Below are 18,873 nucleotides of genomic sequence, written 5' to 3' on the forward strand. Positions count from 1 at the left end.
AATTGTGCTCGTAAGGAACCCTTACATAGATCAAGAGGCGGTTGTTCGGACAGAACAAGGAAATACTGATTGGTTTAAAGTCAGGAAAGGTGTGCGTCAGGGTTGTATTCTTTCATCACACTTATTCAGTCTGTATGGTGAGCAGATAATACAAGAAGCTGGACTATATGAAGAAGAATGGGGCATCAGGATTGGAGGAAGAATCATTAACAACCTGCATTATGCAGATGACATGACTTTACTTGCTGAAATTGAAAAGGACTCGAAGCACTCACTAATGAAGATCAAAGACCACAGCCTTCAGTATGGAGTACAGCTCAACATAAAATAAACAAAAATCCTCACAACTGGACCAATGAGCAACATCATGATAAAAGGAGAAAAGATTGAAGTTGTCAAGGATTTCATTTTACTTGGATCCACAATCAACAGCCATGGAAGCAGCAGTCAAGAAATCAAAAGACGCATTGCATTGGGCAAATCTGCTGCAAAGGACCTCTTTAAAGTGTTGAAGGGCAAAGATGTCACCCTGAAGACTAAGGTGTGCCTGACCCAAGCCATGGTATTTTCAATCACATCATATATATGTGAAAGCTGAACAATGAATAAGGAAGACCGAAGAAGAGTTGACGCCTTTGAATTGTTGTGTTGGTGAAGAATATTGAATACACCATGGCCTGCCAAAAGAATGAACAAATCTGTCTTAGAAGAAGTACAGCCAGGATGCTCCTTAGAAGCAAGGATGGCGAGACTGCTTCTTAAGTACTTTGGACATGTTGTTGGGAGGGATCAGTCCTTGGAGAAGGACATCATGCTTGTCAGAGTACAGTGTCAGTGGAAAAGAGGAAGACCCTCAGAGAGGTGGATTGACACAGTGGCTGCAAGGATGAGCTCAAGCAAAGCAACGATTGCAAGGATGTCTCAGGACCGGGCAGTGTTTCGTTCTGTTGTGCATAAGGTCGCTATGAGTCGGAACTGACTCGACGGCACCTAACAACAATGACCAAAAGTTTCCGTCTGGGCTTTCAAGTTTATTTACATAGATTTAAAAACGAGGTAATTTTCTTCTTCTTTTTTTTTTTAATTTTTGCAATAGTTATTTTTTAATTTCTTATTTTATATAATTGTGCTTTTTTATCTTTTCAAGTTAGATTATAACTGGTGGTTTATTCATCTTTTTATTTTTAAAAGAACCAAATTATTTATTCAATTATTGCATCTATATTTGTCTTTTCTGCTATAATTTCTGCATTTTTCTACATTATGTCCTTATTTCTGTTAGGTTTTTAACCTTTTGCATTTGTCGCTGAATTTATTTTAATTCTTTAATATTTATTGATATATGTACTTAAGAGCATTATCAAATAAAATATTTTTACTTTTCTTTCATCCTGTCCCTATTTTATTTTTAGTCGAAGCTGTGAATTGAATAGAAATGAAAAGAATCAAGAATAAAAATAAAATTTAAAAAGGTAGAAAAGTCAGAGAAAAAATTATAGATGACAAGCAAAGAAAATCCAAAATACTTATAATTACTTAAAAGTAAAACAACATGGATCAGGATTAAAATTTATAATTATAATTTAAGAAAATTTTATTGACATTTAACCGTATCTCATTTCTCATACTAAAAGACTCCACTGTTTACTTGGGAAAGTTAACGCAGATAATACTAGATATTAAAGACAAAGTAAAACATCATTTATAAAGGGAAGAAATCAATTTTGTATCAGATATCTTGACAGCAAAATCCATTGAAGACAACATTGGAACAACTTTTACGATAAACTTAAGGACAAAAAATGTGAATATTCTATAAAGAAAATAAAAACCAAAACTATTCAACAGATGGAAGTGCACAAGCACACACATATACACATAGAAAAAAGCAGTGAAATAGAAGAAATTTGACTATGACACTACAATTTGAAGAAAATATAATTTAAGTTCAATTATATATAGGAAATAACACCATGAATTAGACATTCAGTGACTCAGAATAAAAACAGACGAAAAGGAGGCTGCGAAATGGGAGCTGATTGAAATCATGACAGAAATAGAAAGAAATTTAATAAATCATCTTGAAAGTGAATACTGTTATCAGATGTCCAAGAGAGAATATAGAAACCCTGGTCGATAGTGGTGAAAAGCTATGGCTGCTAACCAAAACGTCGGTAGTTTGAACCCACCAGACACTCCTTGGAAACAATGTGGGGCAGTTCTACTCTGTCCTATAGGGTTGCTATGAGTCAGATTCAACTCAAAGGCAAGAGATAAGAGAGAATATGTATTACTTTTATCTTTCTTTTTTTTAATCATACCTTGTGTTCATGTTCTATATATATATATATGTATTTGTCATTTCTTATTACAGTAATGGATGTGAACACTCGCTTTTTTTTTTTCTTTTTCTTGCTCGTTATTTGTGATGGATTTTCCTGGACTAACATTAATATGTGATCTTGAAATGGATAGGGGAGTTGTTGGGTGAACTACTAGGTTATCTAGTTCAAGAGTGTTTCCTTTAGTCACTACACTGAAGTTCAGCTTAAAAAAAAACGGCAATATTTTCTTTCTATCTTTTTCTAATTCTTAAATACTGATTTTTTTCAGGAAGATCCTTGTCTTTGCTCTCTGCTTTCTATTTTCTATCAAGATTCTAAAGACCACAGCCTTCTTCCATACTAACTTTTCCTCACTTTTTTACTTTCCTTTGTCCAGTCCTCTGATCCAGCAAGCCTCATGCCTATTCTCAGTGTTTCCTCTGTTAGGTTAGGGCATTCTTCTTTGAAGATGAATTTTCCATCATGTTTTCTCTGATCTATTACCACTAGGTCTCTGACACATTTTCCCCTGGTCCATAGAATTCCCATACATTTCCCTGTTTTGTGTGGGCTTTAGAGTCAACTAGTCAATTTGTGTTATTTTCTATCTCTGAGTTATATTGTGGGTGTGACAATTTATTTAATTGCTGTTCTTATATATTAAGATAATCAAATTAAAGAGGCTTTTATTTTCCTTTAAACCTGGAACTAACTAGTTGTTCTTTTAAGGGGCCAAAGCAAATGGGAATTTAGTTATTCAAACTATTAAGGTTTTTTTTTTTTTTCATAACAACTACATTGCTTCTTTATTCTAAGCTCTACAGCAAAAGAACAGGCAGGACTTGTTTCTGACAGACAATACCCAAAGTCTATTCAGACTAAATGCCATGAGCTAAACAATTAGAATGGGATTTAAAACGACATGGGTAATTGTCTAAGAAGAACATCAAGCTTGAGAATTTAAGTTCCTCTTAGATATTTTGTTTGTTTTTATGTTTGTTTATGCATTGTCTCGTTCGAGAAAAGTTTCACAAAAATGAGATATAACATAAATAACATGACAAATTTTGTGGAAAGGAAATACTGCTGAATTATAGTAATTAATGCCATCATTAATTCAAACATTAATCAGAGAGGAAAGGGTCTGCAGGGTCTATAACGTGGATAAGTCTTTGTTATTAAACATCTCACCTCATTTTATGTTTACCTCTAATTTTCTATATAGTTATTTAAGAAATAGATTGTACATAAAATAAATGTTTATGATGGAAATTATGCTATTTTCCAGGGAAAATCACATAATTCCCTAGGAAAGAGTAGAAAAATCAGATTGATATGTGATTAGATATTTTATAAAAATCAAGGATTTGAACCAATAAGAGATAATAGCTCCAGAGGAGCTCTATAGACACACTATTCAATGTAAACACTACATATTTCAAAATATCAGTATGTACTTCCTTCAAGTTTTGTGAAATCAATGTAAATTTTCCTAAAGTTTCTAGGGTAATATAATGCACAATGCATTATACATAAATATTAACAAATATAGACCTACTAATTTGAAACATTGCCCTTCCAAAAAGATATTTACACTTGCCACTCATCCTCGAACTCATTTAGAAAACAAAATCTGCTATTTTTAATTCATATATCTCAATTTCTAGCTGAACAACATCAACCACTACCCATGAATACAAACACACACACACACACACACACATCCCTAAAATCCTTAGGTAGCAAATAAACTAAGTCAGATTCATGCTCAATAATGAAGTAAAATTAATGATATAATGAAAATAACCCCGATTAAACAGGATAGTATCTACTGACCCTTAGTCACAGGGAGACAAGGCAGTTAGACACTGAGATGTATCAAGATCAATTCATTCCAATGATCACGATTACTACCTGATACCTAAGATGTGCAGTCCTTTACATCTAAACTTCACTTTTCTTTCAGTTCCAGTTGCGTCCTTAATTGTTGCAGTATTTTTCAAGAGGTGGTACCCACCTGGTGATTCAGGAGATAATTTTAAGTCTTTTGGTGAGCCAGTTGACACTTGGTAAGTCTGCACCCTTACTTTTCCCCCTCTGAGACTCTAGCTATGGCCTACATTCTTGGGAGGTAAGTCTGGGAAATTAGAACAAGTGTTCTTTGTTATCAGGGTTTGTACTGCTCTTAGCACCATGCTCTTCTCTGACTTGGGCTGCACTGGGCTTCTAACCCTTGCTTCTAACCCAGGGTTAGCATTTGAGTCTGGTACAGTCCAAAAGGTCCTGGGATGTGAAGGAGAAGAAAAGGGAGCAGTTTTAATCTAATACATTTCTTTAAATCTTTTTCCCTGAGAGGAGGATGAAGGTAGGCACTAAGTTGCATCCCATATGCTCAAAGAGCTCCCAATCCATAGTAAAAATTTAAATTGTAGTCTGGCTAAGGATACTACCCTTTCTGACCATAGAAACTTATGAATATATTTTCTTAGTGCCAGTGAACTTTAGAACTAAATATTGGAACAATTTTATAGATACAGATATAGAACCTTATCTTTATTTTAAAGCAAGTATCACTTTTTAAAGAGTTTTATTTTATTCCCACTGGGGAAAGATTTTTTAAGCACTTTTTTTTTTTGGATAAACCAGTTAGAATCATGATAATTTTGTATTTAATTGAAAACTTTAAATTTCTCTTGGTTTAATGCATTAATTTAATATTTACTTGTATATAGGAAAATTGACGGCACTTGTTTACATTAATGGTAAAGGTACTAGGTTTTCCTTTTAAAATAAATGTATGTAGGAAAAAAGTGAATCAATGCAAAGACAAGCATTGAGCAAATTATAGTACAGATGATGAAATTTAATAAAAACTGAAAATGGAGCTCAAATGAACAAAGTGTAAAAAATATTTGCTGACAAGATGTGCTCTTAGCTGGACCACATTTTCAACAAACACATAATAAAATCACTCGGTTCACTCCCAATTCTGTTCTTCTTGCCCAATTTCTTAGCTTGGTTGTTAACATCACCATTCCTATCTCCAATTACCTCCTGCCCCTTTCTATTGTTCTCCCCCACCCCATTCGTTGTGTTTGTAAGCCATAATTTGATGTCCGTCTTTATCTATGATAGTTTGTTTGACCTCTGCCCATATCTATGGTATATCTATAATATCACTGCAATGTGCACATATTATCATATTCATTTCCATTCCCATCCTCTTAGTACACCCTTTCTTGTTTAAACTTTTTTTTTATATATAATTTTCTGTCTCAATATTTTGTAACTGGTGTCCTGCCTGCAAGCCACTTTCACACTGCCCCCAGAGCTATTATTCTAAAACACAATTCTCATCACATAACTTTCTAGGTATAAAAGTTTTTATCAATTTTTCATTGTCTATAAAGCAAAGCTCACTCTTAGTATGGCAAATGGTGTCTTTATATTCTAGCCCCAAACTACATGTCCAACATCATCACTCTCTCCTCATAAATTCGTTGTGGTACTCAGGCACATCTGACTTTGTAGCAATCGTTTATCTCTGAAGAAATTGTTACTTCTGACAGAATTGCCTTTGTCCTCTTTTTTGTCTGTTAAATTCCTCTTTAAGATGTAACTCACTTATCATCCCTTCTACAAAGCCTTCCCAAATCCTGAAAGCAAAGTTCATTTTTCATCCCTCTATGTAACTGGTTAGTTCTTTGCAGTATTATTATAGAACATGCTGCATCATATTGTGTCATTCATATCTATCTTTCGTTTTATTATTGTAGATCAGGTCTTATTCATAAGATTCAGGTCTAATTTTCTGCAGTCAAGTAGACCTGGGTTCAACACCCTAGTATAAGGAGATTTCCAAACAAGTCAGATGAAAGAATGAACAAATGAGTAAAAAGAGCTGAGAACTGTCCCATGCATCAATCTACTCATTATTCTAAAAAATTCCTCTCCTTTCATTGGATTACTGCATTCCATGAAGGTCTTGTTCTCTTTCTTCTTTTAACACACTAATCCCATTCAGTGTATAAAGATGAAAAACTTAGGAAAATAGTACACAAATGCTTCTTCTACATTCTTTGGTAAAATGTTACTTGTTAAAGTGAGCGGGTTGAAATAGGCAATATATGGTCCTTCCACTTCCCACAATCTCTGACCTCAAAGGCCACATCCCTCTGGTAAGCTTATGTTTGGCCATGCCTTATGAACATCTTTAAAATTATAATTGTGCATCATCTAATTATGTCATTAACACATAGAAATTTTGTGATTAGAGCTATTTACATTAAACATGCAATTAGATTAGATTATGTAAATTCGCAAATGCAGGATAATGAACTAAAATTAATTTTAAAAGCAGAGAAGTTAACTCAGATAAACTATATTCAAATAGCATTACATGTTTAGAAGTAAGCAAGTAAATATTCCCATGTTATCTGCACTAGTTCAGGCTCTAATCAACTCATCTCTCCACTTCCATCTTTCCTCTCCAATCCAAATTCTGTGTACAACAGGGTTGTCTGTTCAAAATACAGATCCAAACATATTGTTTTCCTGCTTAAAAACTTTCAATGAGAAACAACTCTTATTCCTTAGGAGTAGGAATGACTGTAGCCAGTTTTTAGCCAGGTTCTGCTTTAACCAATTCTCCAAGACACAACCTATGTGTCAGTCATGGTAACCAACTTGAGTTCCACAGATCCACCTCACTATTTAGCACCATCTAACTCTGCTACAGCTGCTAACCAAAAGGTCACCAGTTCGAATTCACCAGGCCCTCCCTGGAAACTCTACGGGGCAGTTCTACTCTGTCCTATAGGGTCGCTATGAGTCAGAATCGGTTAGGCGGCAGTGGGTCAGTGGGTGGGTTAACTGCACAAAACTCTTCCTTGCTAACATTAAGGCAGTCCCTGGGCAGCACGAATGGTTAAATGCACAACTACTAGCCGAAAGGTTGGCTGTTCGAAACCACCCAGAGGTGCCTCAAAAGACAGGCCTGGAGATCTGCTTCTGGAAGTTCATGGCCTTCAAAACACTACATAGTGCAGTTCTACTCTGGACACAGGGGGTCACCCTGAGTTCAAATCGACTTGATGGCAAGTGCTTTTTTTTTATGGTAATAGAAGTATTTTTATTTCTTCCTTTCCAGGCTTCAAATTGTCTATCTTATCTATTATTATTAACACACCCCACACATCTGCCAGTTTGTTGTACTGTGGTGGCTTGCATGTTGCTGTGATGCTGGAAGCTATGTCACTGGTTTTTCAAATACCAGCAGGGTCACCCATGGTGGACAGGTTTCAGTGGAGCTTCCAGACTAAGATAAACTAGGAAGAAGGACCTGGCAGTCTAGTCCTGAAAAAAATTAGATAGATATTTATTATTATCTTATTGTACTGGCTAGAGTTCCAATGTTATGTTGAATAAGAGTGGTGAGAGTGTCCCCACTGTTAGAGGAAAGCACTCAGTTATTCACTATTAAATATTAGCTGTACGTGTTTTGTCAGTACCCAATATCAGGTTAAGGAAGATCCATTCTATTCCTAGTTTTCTAAGGGTATTTTTTTAACTATAAATAGATGTATTTTGTCAAATGCTCTTTCTACTTCTATCGCATTGATCATGTGGATTTTCTTTTCCTTTATTCTATTAATATGATGAAATATATTGATTGCTTTTTAAATGTTGAATCAGTTTTTCTTTCTTAAATTAAACCCCACTTAGACATGGTGTATTACCTTTCTTAAGTATTGATCAATTTAATATTTTGTTGAGAATGTTTTTGCTCTTTTCCCCCCCTTTTTTTTTTATTAACTTTTATTGAGCTTCAAGTGAATGTTTACAAATAAAGTTAGACTGTCACATATAAGTTTATATACACCTTACTCCATACTCCCACTTGCTCTCCCCCTAATGAATCAGCCCTTCCAGTCTCTCCTTTCGTGACAATTTTGCCAGCTTCCAACTCTCTCTATCCTCCCATCCCCCCTCCAGACAGGAGATGCCAACACAGTCTCAAGTGTCCACCTGATATCATTAGTTCACTCTTCATCAGCATCTCTCTCCTACCCACTGTCCAGTCCCTTTCATGTCTGATGAGTTGTCTTCGGGAATGGTTCCTGTCCTGGGCCAACAGAAGGTTTGGGGACCATGACCTCCGGGATTCCTCTAGTCTCAGTCAGACCATTAAGTATGGTCTTTTTGTGAGAATTTGGGGTCTGCATCCCACTGATCTCCTGCTCCCTCAGGGGCTCTCTGTTGTGCTCCCTGCAAGGGCAGTCATCGGTTGTAGCCGGGCACCAACTAGTTCTTCTGGTCTCAGGATGATGTAAGTCTCTAGTTCACGTGGCCCTTTCTGTCTCTTGGGCTCTTAGTTATCGTGTGAACTTGGTGTTCTTCATTCTCCTTTGATCCAGGTGGGTTGAGACCAATTGATGCATCTTAGATGGCCGCTTGTTGGCATTTAAGACCCCAGACACCACATTTCAAAGTGTGGTGCAGAATGTTTTCATAATAGAATTATTTTGCCAATTGACTTAGAAGTCCCCTTAAGCCATAGTCCCCAAACCCCCGCCCTTGCTCCGCTGACCTTTGAAGTATTCAGTTTATCCCGGAAACTTCTTTGCTTTTGGTCCAGTCCAGTCCAGTTGAGCTGACCTTCCATGTATTGAGTATTGTCCTTCCCTTCACCTAAAGTAGTTCTTATCTACTAATTAATCGGTAAAAAACCCTCTCCCACACTCCTTCCCTCCCCTCCCCCATAACCACAAAAGTATGTGTTCTTCTCAGTTTATACTATTTCTCAAGATTTTATAATAGTGGTCTTCTACAATATTTGTCCTTTTGCCTCTGACTAATTCGCTCAGCATAATGCCTTCCAGGTTCCTCCATGTTATGAAATGTTTCACAGATTCGTCACTGTTCTTTATCGATGCGTAGTATTCCATTGTGTGAATGTACCACAATTTATTTAACCATTCATCCGTTGATGGACACCTTGGTTGCTTCCAGCTTTTTGCTATTGTAAACAGAGTTGCAAGAAACATGGGTGTGCATATATCTGTTTGTGTGAAGGCTCTTATTTCTCTAGGGTATATTCCGAGGAGTGGGATTTCTGGGTTGTATGGTAGTTCTATTTCTAACTGTTTAAGATAACGCCAAATAGATTTCCAAAGTGGTTGTACCATTTTACATTCCCACCAGCAGTGTATGAGAGTTCCAATCTCTCCGCAGCCTCTCCAACATTTATTATTTTGTGTTTTTTGGATTAATGCCAGCCTTGTTGGAGTGAGATGGAATCTCATTGTAGTTTTAATTTGCATTTCTCTAATGGCTAATGATCAGGAGCATTTTCTCATGTATCTGTTGGCTGCCTGAATATCTTCTTTAGTGAAGTGTGTGTTCATATCCTTTGCCCACTTCTTGATTGGGTTGTTTGTCTTTTTGTGGTTGAGTTTTGACAGAATCATATAGATTTTAGAGATCAGGCACTGGTCGGAGATGTCATAGCTGAAAATTCTTTCCCAGTCTGTAGGTGGTCTTTTTACTCTTTTGGTGAAGTCTTTAGATGAGCATAGGTGTTTGATTTTTAGGAGCTCCCAGTTATCTGGTTTCTCTTCGTCATTTTTGGTAATGTTTTGTATTGTGTTTATGCCTTGTATTAGGGCTCCTAAGGTTGTCTCTATTTTTTCTTCCATGATCTTTATCGTTTTAGACTTTATGTTTAGGTCTTTGATCCACTTGGAGTTAGGTTTTGTGCATGGTGTGAGGTATGCGTCCTGTTTCATTTTTTTGCAAATGGATATCCAGTTATGCCAGCACCATTTGTTAAAAAGACTATCTTTTCCCCAATTAACTGACACTGGGCCTTTGTCAAATATCAGCTGCTCACATGTGGATGGGTTTATATCTGGGTTCTCAATTCTGTTCCACTGGTCTATGTGCCTGTTGTTGTACCAGTACCAGGCTGTTTTGACTACTGTGGCTGTATAATAGGTTCTGAAATCAGGTAGAGTGAGGCCTCCCACTTTCTTCTTCTTTTTCAGTAACGCTTTACTTATCTGAGGCTTCTTTCCCTTCCATATGAAGTTGGTGATTTATTTCTCTATCACATTAAAAAATGGCATTGGAATTTGGATCGGAAGTGCATTGTATGTATAGATGGCTTTTGGTAGAATAGACATTTTTACTATGTTAAGTCTTCCTATCCATGAGCAAGGTATGGTTTTCCACTTAAGTATGTCCTTTTGAATTTCTTGTAGTAGTGCTGTGTAGTTTTCTTTGTATAGGTCTTTTACATCTTTGGTAAGATTTATTCCTAAGTATTTTATCTTCTTGGGGGCTACTGTGAATGGTATTGATTTGGTGATTTCCTCTTCGATGTTCTTTTTGTTGATGTAGAGGAATCCAAGTGATTTTTGTCTGTTTATCTTATAACCTGAGACTCTGCCAAACTCTTCTATTAGTTTCAGTAGTTTTCTGGAGGATTCCTTAGGGTTTTCTGTGTATAAGATCATGTCATCTGCAAATAGAGATAATGTTACTTCCTCCTTGCCAATCCGGAAGCCCTTTATTTCTTTGTCTAGCCTAATTGCTCTGGCTAGGACTTCTAGCACAATGTTGAATAAGAGCGGTGATAAAGGGCATCCTTGTCTGGTTCCCATTCTCAAGGGCAATGCTTTCAGGCTCTCTCCATTTAGAGTGAGTTTGGCTGTTGGCTTTGTATAGATGCCCTTTATTATGTTGAGGAATTTTCCTTCAATTCCTATTTTGGTAAGAGTTTTTATCATAAATGGGTGTTGGACTTTGTCAAATGCCTTTGCTGCATCAATTGATAAGATCATGTGGTTTTTTTCTTTTGTTTTATTTATATGGTGGATTACATTAATGGTTTTTCTAATATTAAACCAGCCTTGCATACCTGGTATAAATCCCACTTGGTCGTGGTGGATTATTTTTTTGATATGTTGTTGAATTCTATTGGCCAGAATTTTGTTGAGGATTTTTGCATCTATGTTCATGAGGGATATAGGTCTGTAATTTTCTCTTTTTGTGATGTCTTTACCTGGTTTTGGTATTAGGGAGATGGTGGCTTCATAGAATGAGTTAGGTAGTATTCCGTCATTTTCTATGCTTTGAAATACCTTTAGTAGTAGTGGTGTTAACTCTTCTCTGAAAGTTTGGTAGAACTCTGCAGTGTAGCCATCCGGGCCAGGGCTTTTTTTTTGTTGGGAGTTTTTTGATTACCATTTCAATCTCTTTTTTTGTTATTGGTCTATTTAGTTGTTCTACTTCTGATTGTGTTAGTTTAGGTAGGTAGTGTTTTTGTAGGAATTCATCCATTTCTTCTAGGTTTGCAAATTTGTTAGAGTACAATTTTTTGTAATAATCTAATTCTTTTAATTTCAGTTGGGTCTGTTGTGATGTGGCCCTTCTCGTTTCTTATTCGGGTTATTTATTTCCTTTCCTGTATTTCTTTAGTCAGTCTAGCCAATGGTTTATCGATTTTGTTAATTCCCCCCCTTTTTTTTTTGCTTTTGCCATCTATGTAAAGTTTACCTCATATAGTGAGTGGGAAGTTTTCCCTCTCCTTGTATTTTCTTGAAGAGATTGTATAGACTGTATTTTTACTTGTTTAAATGTTTGTTACAGTTCACTAACGAGACCATCTGAGCCTGTAGCTTTTTTTGTTGGAAAGTTTTTTAACAAATTTCATATCTTTAACAGATATAGAACTTTTCAGTTTATTAACCTCTGTTGGGGTGAGTTCCGTTAGTGTGTGTCTTTCAAGGGATTTCATTTCACTGAAGTTTTTGGTTTTATTGTATTGAACATTGATTTTTCAATTTTTTAAAACCGTTTTGTTTTCAACTTTCTATTTAATATTTATAGGACCTGTAATAATGTCCCTTTCTCATTCCTGATATTGGTAATTTGTGTCCTCTAATGTTTTTTTCCTTGATTTGTCTTAATGGAGGTGCACAATTTTTTAAAATCTTTTTAAAGATTCAGAATTTGGTTTTATCAATGTATTCTATGTTTTGTTTGTTTTCTATTTCAGTGGTTTCTATCTATCTCCATTATTTCTTTTCTTCTGCTTCTTTAGGTCTAATTTTCTTCCCCCTCCCCCATCCAAATCTTGGTTTGTAGGGGGAAGCTTAGATTAATGATTTGTAACCTTTCTTCTTTTCAATATAAGCATTTAATTCCCTGAGTTTCTCTTTATATTTTGCCTTCAGCTGTATACCACAAATTTAGGTATGATGTATTTTTGTTTTCATTCTGTTCAAAGAATTTTCTAATTTTCCTTGCGACTTCTTCTTTGACATATTATGTAGAAGTATGTTTATTAATTTTCATATATTTGGGTATTTTTGATATTCTTTCATTTTTTATTTTTAGTTTAATATTGTACTTAGCGAAAATACTTTCATGTAAATACATATGTGTGTGTATATGTATATTAATATATAGATAGACAAATGGATGATAGACTGATGGATAGATCTGTTATTGTTGCTAGTTGCTTTCGAGGGAATTCCAAGTCATGGTGACCCCATATGTGCAGACCAGAACTGTCTCATAGGGTTTTCAGGTCTGTCACCTTTTGGAAGCAGATCATCAGGTCTGCCTTCCTAGGCTCCTCTGGGTGGATTCAAACCACTAACATTTCATCTAGCAGTTGAGTGCTTATCTTTTTGCACTGCCCAAGGACTCCTGTATGTAGGTCTACCAGTTTATTATTTGTTTTTTCTTTGTTACCTCTGTTTTTGTCTCTTCAGGTTTCCCTTCTCATATTCTTTTGGATTACTTTGACATTTTTAAGTTTTGCTTTTCAATTTATCTATTGGGATTCTGATTACTTCAAAAAAAATTCTTTTTTTAAGAAATTGCTTTCAGCATTACAGAAAACATTCTTAGCATTTTACAATTTGTTTGTAACCAATATTTTATCGCTTCAATTTGAATTGTGAAATGTTATCACCTTATATTTTCCTTTACCCTCCCTTCTTGTTGCTATACTTCTCTTAAATACTATATGTACATGCATTGAGAACCATGCTATACATGTTTATAATTTTTGCTTTGAATCATCAAACATATTTTAAAGAACTCAAGAAGAGAAGAAATGTCTCTATGTTTACCCAGATATTCAATGTCTTTGTTGTACTCCCTTGATTTCTGATGTTCTAAGTCTCCACCTGGTACCATTTCCCTTCATCTTCTTTTAGCAATTATTTTACAGCAGGTATGTTGGCTACAAATTCTCTCAGTATTTCCTCATTTGAGTAAGCTTTTATTTCTTCTTCATTTCTGAAGGATATTTTAGCTGGATGTACACCTCTAGGTTGACAGTTCTTTTCTTACAACATTTTAAAAATATATTACTCTCTTTTGGCCTTCTTGTTTTCTCATAAGAAATGTATTGTCGTTTAAATCATTGTTCTCCTGTTGGTAATGCACTGATTATCCCTCACTGCTTTTGGGATTTTTTCTTTGTCTTTAGTTATCTGTACTTTGATTATAATATGTCTGGGCATGAATCTCTAGGCTTATTCTGTTAATGCTTTGCTCAGTTTCTTGAATCATGTAGGTATGTGTCTTCTGTCCCACCTGGAAAATTTTTAGCACCTATTCAAATAGTTTTCGCACCTTTCACTTTTTCTTCTTTCCTTCTTGGACTCTGATGACACAAGCATTAGATATTTTTGTTATAGAACAGATTCTGAAACTCTGTTCATTATTGTATGTTTTTCCCTCTTTTTTTACTCTGATTGGTCTGTTAATTCAGCTCACTAAATCTTTATTGTATCATTTCCATTAAATTCTTGAGTTCATCAAGTAAGTTTTTCACTTCAGTTATTGTTGTTTTAGTTCTAAAATTTTTCCTTTTATCTTCTAATTCATTGTTGATGCTTTTATTTTATTACTAGTATTTGCAATTACTCATTTGACATTTTTATAGTTATTGTTATTTTTGTGTGTCTTTGAATTGATTCCGACTCATAGCGACCCTGTATGACAGGGTTGAACTGCGCCATAGAGTTTCCTAGTGTGTAAATGTAGCTGCTTTAAAAATTTTGTCAGATAATTCCATCTTCTGTGTCATCTTGTCTCTTGGGCCTGTTGAGTTTTTCAGTGAGAGTTGACACTTTCATGATTCTTTGCATTCTAAATAATTTTAGAACATAGCCTGGCTATTCTGGGCAGTACATTATGAGCCATTAGGTCTTATTTAAATACTATAGAGAAGGTTGATAATTTTTGTTCATTGGTTCCTTTTAATAGGCAATCAATTTGTAAGTTTGGGCTGCAAGCTCCAACTCACCTTCTTATTTTATGGTTCCAACATTAGTTCAACATTCATGGTCTTTGCAGTGCTGTTCAGATTTGTCTGGTGTGCACCACTTAGTGTTTCATCTGAACTATGTGTAAAGTCTGGTTCAGCTCAGTATCAAAGTCTTTGGTACTGTAATTAGGTTCATTTCTAAGAAATTATAAATGGAGATGAACCCAGGTTTTTAAAAAACTTTATGGGGTGTTTTCCTGAGCTTCTCACTCTCTGCAATAATTCTGATAATTTCTGTTTTCATTTAATTCCCTTTTACTTCCACTGTTTAGAAACCATTCTTTTCCACAAGAGTGTCATGCTCAGAGCCAGGCAGCAGAAGGTCAAAGAGAAAACAAACAAAGAAACAATGGGGTATTTTCCTGCCTTCTTAGAACTGCAGCTTCATCATACAGAAAAGGAGGTTCTTGGCCTTTACAGCTTTTTGTCCTGCTGTATCTCAGTAGCACCACTGTTGCTGTTGTTGCTGTTGCCACCATAAATTTGCCCTGGAACTGGGGTACAAGAAAACAGAGGAAAACGAATGAAAGGAAAGCAAAACAGGGAATTTTCCTCCATTCTATGAACTTTAACCAATAAATAAATAAATAATGTGTTGCTGTCGAGTCAACTCCAACTCACAGTAACTCTCTAAGGCAGTGTTGAACTGTTCCATAGGGTTTCCAAGGAGTGGCTGGTAGATTCAAACTGCTGACCTTTTGGTTAGCAGTTGAGCTCTTAACCGCTGTGCCACCAGGGCTAGAAGTTCTCTTTTTTGCTCTTTGAGCCAGAACTAGAGGGCTTCTCTGGGACTTACTCTGTGTTCCATGGTTCTCACTTCCACGTTTTTGGGTGTGTTAAGTTCAGGCCAGCAGACACTGGAGGAAAAACATGATAAACTCAATGCCAGTTCAGTCAGAGTTAAAATCCTGGTTCCTCCTTCTTGTTCAACCTGCCTGCTTCTATTTATTTTTCAGGTCTTTAGATTGCAAAATAAAGTAGCAGAGTTATAAAATGGCATCTAACTACAAAAACTATAGTGATTGAGAAACCTTAGAGGAATCATGAAAATAGCAGTATGAAAATAAATTATGTTCAGGACAATTTTATGGCAAATAACATCCCAAAATTTACTGAAGAATAAATATAAAACACAAAATTACCTATAATCTATTAAGAAGTTTAATCGGTAGCTAAAGAAAAATTCTATTCAAAAGAACACTAGACTGTGAAGGTCACTCCATGGGAGAAAGATGTGACAGTCTGCTTCTATAAAGGTTACAGCCTTGGGTCGGTTCTGCTCTGCTCTATAGGGTCACTATGAGTCGAAATCAACAGAAAGGCAATGGGTTTGGGTTTTTTTTTTGTTGTTGTTATTATCAAAAATTTAACAATGGCCCACGGTCTAAGCAGAATCAGGTATCTCCTTAGCTGTGTTTTTTTAGGCTTACCTTGCTTTGATACCAAAACAGGACAAGAACAGAATGAAAAATGTAGCCCAAATTCATTTGCAATACACACAGAAATCCCAAGTAAGTTATTCAAAAGTCAAATCCAAGAATTTATAACTAAATTTATAATGACCAAATAAGGTTTAATCCTTGGACTTCAAAAACTGTTTAGAATTAAAAATTTTAATGATATAATTCATGCTTTTAATATATTAAAGGAGAAAATCCATTTAGTTATTTCAAAAGATGCAGAAAAGCACCAATCACTAACAGTAAAATATTTTAGAAAGATAAGAACAGAAGAGAATTTCTTTAGCTTGATTGTTTATGTCTACCAGAAACCTAGAGGACTGAAGGTTTTTGCTTTAATGTAATATGTCTGAACACTTCCTCTAAAATTAAAAAAAAAAGTACTTTAGCCATATTGCACTCCATACAATCTATTGATTTATTACCAATTTACATAACAAGTTCCATATATACATAATGAAATCTTTTTATCCACTTCTACCTAAGAGTTTTCTATTCTGCCTTCAGGCTTGGACATAGTCTTTAGTCTCTACACATACATTCCCCTTTACTTGGTCTAAGGAATTACTTTTACAATGCTGCCCATGCTGTGTTTATAATACTGCATTGGGCTGTATTTTATTTAATGAGGCATTTCTCTTCATCAGTCTGAGAAGTCCTAAAATATTTTCATGCTGTGCACAAAGATGAGAGTTTATAGAATACGCCTGACTGTAAAATATCTTGATTTAAGCCATATATAAATCAATGGATTTGAGAAGTTGCTGATCTGATATTCAGAGTTTAGCTCACATCTTGCTCACAAGGATTCAGATAGGCTATTGAGGAAAAATAATCATATGCTATTAAATAAGTTTGAAAAATTTTTCTAATTACAGAGATTCCCTCTATCATTCGCCACCAAAAAAAAAAAAGAATAAGCAAATCTACTATTATGAATATGGATTTTGAATCTATTAGATACCTGCAGTTTAATTTCAAGTATCTTCTTCCTAATGTGTTTCATTTACAGCATAGAAAAAGTGTTAGTAAGAAAAATATGAGGCAATGAAGCTACGGGTCTGCGATGGTTAAGGTTGTGTGTCAGTTTGGTTGGGCTATGATTCTCAGTGGTTTGGCATATTTTGATGTAGTTTGGCAATCAGATAATAATGGAATCACTTCCATGATAAGATTTGATATAATGTGATCACCTCCATGATGAGATCTGCTGTGAGTAGCCAGTCAGTTGAAAGGGAGTTTCCTTGAGGGTGTGGCCTGCATCCAATATGGGTAGACTTTCTGGCAAGGCTTTTGCTCACAGTGGATTCTGAGGCTGGCATCTGACCTCTGGTTCTTGAGGCTTGAGCTAGCACTTTGCCTGCCTTCTTGCTGCTGATCTTATAATTCATTGGTTTCTGTAGCCTCACATTGACTTACAGACTTGGGTCTTGCCAGCCTCTACCACCCTATGAGCCATTTCCTTCATATAAATCTCTCTCTCTCTATATATATATTTATAGGCTTTATTAGTTTTGCTTCCCTAGAGCACCAAGCCTAAGACAAGGTACCATTGTCCCAGATCGTGAAAATGAAAGGCACCCAGATCTGACAGATGCACAGTTTTAGACTGTATACAATACAACTGAATCATCTAAAAAAAACTATCTGTGTATTAATAATTAACATATTGAGTGAAGGTCCCGTTAATGCAGTTCATCCATCCACAAATGAAAACTGTGTTAATGTAAGAAAAACATTACCTGTGTTTCACCTAAGGACCCCTGGTGGTATGGTGGTTAAAGCCCTCAGCTGTTAACCTAAAGGTCAGTGGTTAGAACCCACCAGCCCCTCGCAGGAGAAAGATGTGGTAATCTGCTTCTGTAAAGATTTATAGCTTTGGAAATCTTATGGGGCAATTCTACTCTGTCCTATAGGGTCACTATGAGTTAGAATCAACTTGACGGCAGTGGGTTTTTTGGTTTGGTGCTTCACCTTCATTTTTACTTGCTGATGAACCTTTATTTTGCCATCTCTTTAACTTCTTTGGTTCCTTCTAGCAGCAGAGTGAAGAGGAGAAAGCACATCCTAGGACAGACAAAGCACCATCATTTTAAACACTGGCCCTTTTCTGTCTGATTCAAATGATTTCATGAAACATTGCTGTTAAGAGCTGAGTAGGGGTGCGGCTGGGGACTGGTGTCCGTGATCACCATACATTTCCTTATTTTCCTATAATTGGGAGAAATAAACTAAAATTAGGTTTTTATGCATAATTTAGACTTATTCCTTATGAAACAATCAAAACATAATGACAAATTATATTTTGGGTGCACAAAAATAGCAAACAGACAGTGGAGTTTTTAATAGCAAACATTTTGTTAAATTTCTACCCTGTGTCTTAAGATGAGGCAATTAGGTTACAAGCCTTAATAGTCAAACAAGCCAAGAATGCCAGTTGTGGTCAAATGATTCACTCATCATCATTAGAGTACATATGCAGGGGATTTGGTCATTGTGTTCCCAGCTGGCAGCTTTTACTAACATCTGGGTTATTCACATCAGAATCAGCAATCTAGACAATTGTTGTTCCTTCTAACACATCCAACTAATCCTGACCCTAAATTAGTGCTCTTCCAAATCCACCTGTGGTAAAATCTAGCAGCCAAGCAGATTACTCTTGCGTAGAATTGTTTGAGTTATACGGAAGAGAGTAGTAGGATTAAATATTCCAGAAGAATTCAGGCTGGTTTTCTATTTG

The 18,873-nt window shown here is 35.6% G+C and overlaps 1 long non-coding RNA gene across 2 annotated transcripts in view; it reads right to left on the reverse strand.

Annotated features, from left to right (window-relative positions):
* Positions 1–508: 508 nt before the first annotated feature.
* The window catches only part of LOC111749724 (uncharacterized), a 42,111-nt gene continuing 23,746 nt past the window's right edge, over positions 509–18,873 (reverse strand). The window contains exons 2-4 of one of the 2 annotated variants that reach the window (XR_002784923.2): positions 18,108–18,344; positions 15,470–15,530; positions 509–15,167 (exon numbers count right to left, since the gene is read on the reverse strand). This is a non-coding gene — a long non-coding RNA (uncharacterized LOC111749724). The remainder of the gene's footprint in view (positions 15,168–15,469; positions 15,531–18,107; positions 18,345–18,873) is intronic. The other variant, XR_010322690.1, reaches the window with a different exon arrangement.

This window comes from Loxodonta africana, chromosome 8 (assembly GCF_030014295.1).
Source record: "Loxodonta africana isolate mLoxAfr1 chromosome 8, mLoxAfr1.hap2, whole genome shotgun sequence".
Classification (NCBI taxonomy): Eukaryota; Metazoa; Chordata; class Mammalia; order Proboscidea; family Elephantidae; genus Loxodonta; species Loxodonta africana.